The sequence below is a fragment of the Vicia villosa genome, linkage group LG2, assembly GCF_029867415.1.
Source record: "Vicia villosa cultivar HV-30 ecotype Madison, WI linkage group LG2, Vvil1.0, whole genome shotgun sequence".
In the NCBI taxonomy this organism is placed as follows: Eukaryota; Viridiplantae; Streptophyta; class Magnoliopsida; order Fabales; family Fabaceae; genus Vicia; species Vicia villosa.
Genome location: NC_081181.1, coordinates 202,386,670 through 202,392,669, shown reverse-complemented (window position 1 = coordinate 202,392,669; position 6,000 = coordinate 202,386,670).

Sequence of the window (6,000 nt, the reverse complement as noted above, 5' to 3'; positions counted from 1 at the left end):
GGGTTCGATTTATTCAACCCTCCCTTCTAGACAGTTTCATCTCCATATCCTCGCCCAAAAAAGGAATAACCATTTGTTTGACCAAAAAGAAATTGCATCATATAATGAAATCGCAACTCAAAAAGAAAATGATGAAGGGTAAGAATTTGAAAAGGAAACATTAAGTTGTGATTATGCAACATAACTTGGAAACTTCAATTTGTGTTGTTGTATTACAACTTTGAAGGTGAGAAAATTACACAAGAAAAGGGTGTTGAATTGTGTATCTGACAATTGTTGCCTTTTAAAACACCAGCTTCTGAATTTGACCAAGCTCAGATTCTAAGCTTGAGTATATAGCAGCAGAATAATTTAAAGTGCAGAAGCAATAAATAAATAACACACAATAATTATCCTGGTTCCTCTATAACGAAAGTAGTCAAGTCCCTTTATTACACAAAAGCTTTTTACTATAACTAGAACCTGATTACAATTTTCTTAGACACACCAGTCCAAGACTTCCTACTCAATCTCACCAGAAAGAAACCTCCTTGCCTAAATTAATTGTTCAGAACTTCCTTACTCAATCACACTAGAAAGATACTTCCTTGCTCAAGCACGCATGCAAGAGACTTCTTGCCTAAACCAACTATTTAAGACTTCCTGCTCAATCAAACTAGAAAAAGACTTCCTTGCCTAAACCTACAATTTAGGACTTCCTTGCTCAAACACTAAGCCTGCGACTTCCTTGCTCAATCACTAAGACTGATAATTTTCGAAATTCTAAACAAAATGTTAAGGATTAACACAAGATGTACGTGATATACAATCAGAGGTACAAATAATACAGCACACACAGAGACCTTGGTTCTTGAGATTTCTAAGACATACACGTGTAAGAAACTCTCAATATTATATGCACCCACAACAACTATGTACAAAAGCTAAAAGTGTTGAAATTTGTTTGTTCTTGTTGTATTATCTTGTTACTTCTTTTGAATCTTCTACTCCTTTTATAGAGGGAACTAAATAGATGTTGGAAGTTGGCTTACACAAGTGTCTTTGCTGAATAAGTAGTTTCTAAGAGAGAGACGTTGGAGTTGGTACGATGAAGATCTTCATCTTCTGAATAATTTCTTTATCCGTTGTGTCTTTCTCAAGTAAGGCGTTCATAGGCATGCTGGAGTAGAATGAAGAAATCATATCAAGCTTTCTTAAGCCTTGTGCTAAAACTTCTAGTTGACTTTCTCCATAATTCTTGCAGTTTGATAAGATTGAGTTGATTTTATACAGAGTACGAACAAGTGAATGTTTGTACTATTTCCAGTAAGGCGCTTGAAGCTCCATTTTGAATATCAGAGGTTGAGTCAACATTGCACCGAAGTCTTATTAGAACATCAGAGGCTGAGACAATTTTGGTGTTGAGGTTCTATATGAAAATCAGACTCTGCTTCAGTAGAATCTGAATTGCTTCTTCTTTATAATCAATTTAACTTGGTCAGAACCTAGTTAAATACTAGCTTAATGATCCTACGCACTTAAGTAAATGTTAGCAAATCCTATTATTCTTTAAGTACTTTGTTATCATTAAAACCCAAGGAGTATGAATAGATTTTGTTCCAACAATCTCCCCCTTTTTTATGATGAAAAACATAAGTATTTTAAGAATAATGGTTAATTGTTTTAAACAACTTGACAACATCAGAGTCTGAGCTTTGTAAGCTCCCTCTGAGTTTAACAGTCTATAGGTTAAGGTTTGTAAGCCCCTAAGTTCTACCCAAGTTTTTTAAACCTGTTTTAATACCTTGACAACTTTAGAGCATGAGGTTTGTAATCTCTCTCTGAGTATGATAGCTCATAGGTTGAGGTTTGTAAGCTCCCCTTAAGTTCTATTCAAGTTATTAAACTTTTATGATGATAAAAAAGTTAACTTGAAAACTTCATAGCATGAGGTTTGTAAGCTCACTTCAAGTATGTAGTTTATAGGTTAAGTTTTTATAAGCTCTCCCTAGGTTCTATTCAAGTTTATTTAACATCATAAAATAATTAATCAATAATTAATCACCATCGCTTAAGTTGATTAAAGAATTCACTATCTTAAACACATGATAAATGTTTTTATTATTCTCTTTAAAATACTCTCATATTTTCCCCCTTTTGTCATCAACAAAAAGTAAAATAAAATATAAAAAAGAGAGAAAAGATACTTGAAAACAAACATAGTAAGTGTTTATTTATAATAGTATAAAACATAGATGCAGATGTTGGACATAAAAGAAACATTGAAACACAAGTTTTTGATAAACAACAAAATAAAGAAGAGAATGGGTTCTAGATCCTAATACTAGGCTTTCTTCAAAAGTTCTAGAATAGTCTTCAGATTAGATCCCATTTCTTCTTGCTTAACAACCAAGCGAATGATTTGAGCATCTATTGTTTCCTAATTATCAAATAGATTAGACATCTGAGTCCTCATATCTTGAATTTGATTTCCCATCTGAATTTGATATTCTGCCATGGAAGCTAATATAAACTCAAGATGAGCTCTCCTATGATCTTCTGAAGCAACAACCTCACATGAAAAGTTTTTCAAATAGTGTATGACAGAGTCAACAGATAATTTGAACTCATCCCATCGTGCAGCATAGGTTGTTGAATAAAAAGTTTCAAATTTATCATAGACCAGCCACTTGATCTAGTTTTAAAATTCAGTTCTGAATTTGTCCATTTGAGAAAGAATATAAAGGGGAGTGGTTTGATGTATGTTGTCTATAGGATATGTGGAAGTAGGAGTAGGGGTAACAAGAATGTGATTAGTGTTATTTTCAATTTCAGAGGGTTGTTATGTGTCTCTATGTGCCACATGAACAACTTTTATGTCTTGAGGTATGAATTGATGGTTTGAGAGACATTCAGTGACTGGTTATTTTTTTAAGTGGATGTTTGTTTGATTTTCTTCAAATACATCATTTTCAAGTTCATTAATATGATGACTCTGAGTCTGCTGTACAAAAGAATTGGATGATTAGAATTTAGAGGGTAGTGGTTGTGCATGACTCTACACAAAGTACTTTACAAAAAGATATTAAAAATTTAGTTTCAAAACATATTTTTTTCAGATGGCAAACATTACTTTCTTATTTTGATTTTGAAATCGAGCATATTACATAAATTAAAAACTCATTACCAGATTTTTTTAACCAGAGAATTTTTACTAGGAAAATATGAGTAAAAAATAAGTTGACGCAGAGATGATTATGGTTCTCCCATTAAAGTTAAAAAATACATAAATAATTTTAATTTCTCCATCTTTTTTTTCCAAAATTACCTCTCCTATTTCTCCTACTCTTATGACAAATATTAAGCCTACTTGCTTAATTTCATTAGCTTTTACCTCACAAATTAACAGCCCTTCATCTATCTAGAAATTTCATCCCTCTAAATTAGCCTTCTATACTTCTCCTTATTCATTACCAAAATCGACCTTTATTACCAAAAATTTATCTATATTAGTATTATCCTTAGAGACAATTTAATGTCCTCCTAACTCTTTGTTATTACAAAATATTTCAAGGATTTTTCCTCCGAAACTTTTCTTCATTTCTAAAGATCAGTTTAAGGCCCGAAAAACTACGAATTTACCCTAGTAGATTGATTCTGAATCTATTACTCTTATCCATTATACAAATTTGAATGATAAATCTAAAATTAAGTTCAATAAATTTAAAAGTAATAAAGTATTATCTCTTACTGAATGGAAACAACCTCCATTAGAATTCAAACATTTCTCTAGGACTTTTACTTCAGAATTCTACTCTTACTTTGATTACATGGACGCTTGGTTTAACTTCTTGTCTGTTGAAACTTTCAACCATATTTGGTTTATATGGTTTAATAAGGATATTTCGCTTAGATTCTCTAATTGGTTTATTTAGTGGTTTCAAATTGTTGGACCGACTATAGAAATATTTCTTGATTATGCCTCAAAAGCATTCAACAATTTTACAGAAAAAAACCACTTGTCCTCAGTACAAGTCTCTATAATGTTTTTCTGTTTTTTTTTAATTACTTGGATTTCATCCTAGATCTACTACTCAATTAGTCAAGAAAATTTTATGTTAAATGATAGTTAAAGTTTAATCCAGATTTGCTTTCTCCATCAAGATTTCTTGGATCAAGACCCATTCATGTCTTTACAAAGATAATGTTACTTCTCCAAAAGATACAACTTTCATGTTAGATTGCTCAAAATTACTAGCCTCTTTATCTGCTACTTTCTGCCATAAATAGTTCTTAAGAAATATTAAAGAAAATATGTTTTATCAAAAAGTGATAGTGATTCTAGCACGTCTGAAAATATTAATAAGGACGGTTATAATGAAATCATAGACCTTTGAAAGATTAGATCATGAAGATCACTCGATTATTTTAAAGATAAACTTCTGAATATTACTCTTGTCAATAGGGGTCCCGCTTTGTTAGTCTCAATTATCTTCCACTGAGAATTAATTTTGAATTATTGACTTTACTTTATTAAAGTTTTTGTTTTCTTTCAATTGTACAGGTCATGTGGGTCATTACCTTTTGTAAAATTTATGTTTATTTTAATTTTATTTTCAAATTTGCTTGGACCATTGTCTACAAAAGAATCATTTGTATGTTGTGAAAGACATTTGAGTTATGAGTCGGAAATCTTAAAATGCTTGATTTGTCAAACCTTATGAGTATTTGCATAAATAAAATCATATCATTTAATCTCTTAAACAATAATTCCGCATTTACTTTTACTCTTGTTTGTATTATCACCACTACTATTATGTTTACAATTATTAATATTAATACATTTAATTGGTGTCACAGTCGGGGTGGTGGTGATACGATATCATCATATTAAAAGGATTTAACCAAAAATATATATAAATTAAATTAATTTTTTTAAAAAATAAATGAGATTTCACATCGATTCATCTTTACAACTGATGTGAAAAAAAGTGGATATCTCATCGATCACACATGTGGCCGAGGTGCAAAGCTTAGCTCTCCCACTGGTCACACAAGTGACCTAGATGAAAATTTGAAATATTCATTACTTTTTCCTTCGGTTACAATGGAGGTACGAAGTAAAAAGAAAATTCTCATGTCTTGAAAAGCTATTCGATGTTATTTCCCCTAATGTAAAATGTCTTTTATTGTAATTTATTACAACTAATTAATTTTATTAATATTTTTATTTTATTTTGAAAATATCCTCTTGACTATCTTGAAAGGTTTTAAAAATATAAAAGTAAATTATATAAAATTAAATAATAAAAGAAAACTTTGATGAGGTAAAGAGGTAAATCTAACACATTGATGTATATTAAAAATATTTAACAATAAAGAAAATTATTAGAATGGTTTCTTGCCAATCTTAAGTGATAAATACTATTTGATTGGAGTAAACAAATCATCAAATTTTTTATATAAATTAATAAATAATTATATATTTATTACATGCATAAAAGAAAAAGAAAAAAAAAATGGCTTTAACTCTCAAATTCGTTTATGTTATGATCATTTTTATTTCTTTGTTTCTGATTGCAATCCATGGCGGTAAATCATTTTCCTTCCATTTTCAAATTCTCTTCCTTATTTTAACATAATGTTTCATCATATTTATATTTTTTTTCTTATTTAATATTGCAGCTCAATTTCCTTCAGCTCAATTTCCTTGCAATGATGACAATGATTGTACAAGAGATATGTGTATTCGTAATAGTCTAACTCCAAAGTGCATTAACTATACTTGTGAGTGCATGTAGGTTTAACAATTAAGTTGAAAATAAATTTTTGTTAGTGCTTAATCTCTTTTAGTTTATTCCTTGTGTTTAATTGTTATGATAATTTTTGTATTGCAAAGACTTATGATGTCTATTTCATTTCTATGTACAATAAGCATTAAAATGAAATCAAATATTCACTTTTGTTATCTACGATTAATTACTTCAACTTCTTCTTAATTTCACACTCAAATGAGGTCTT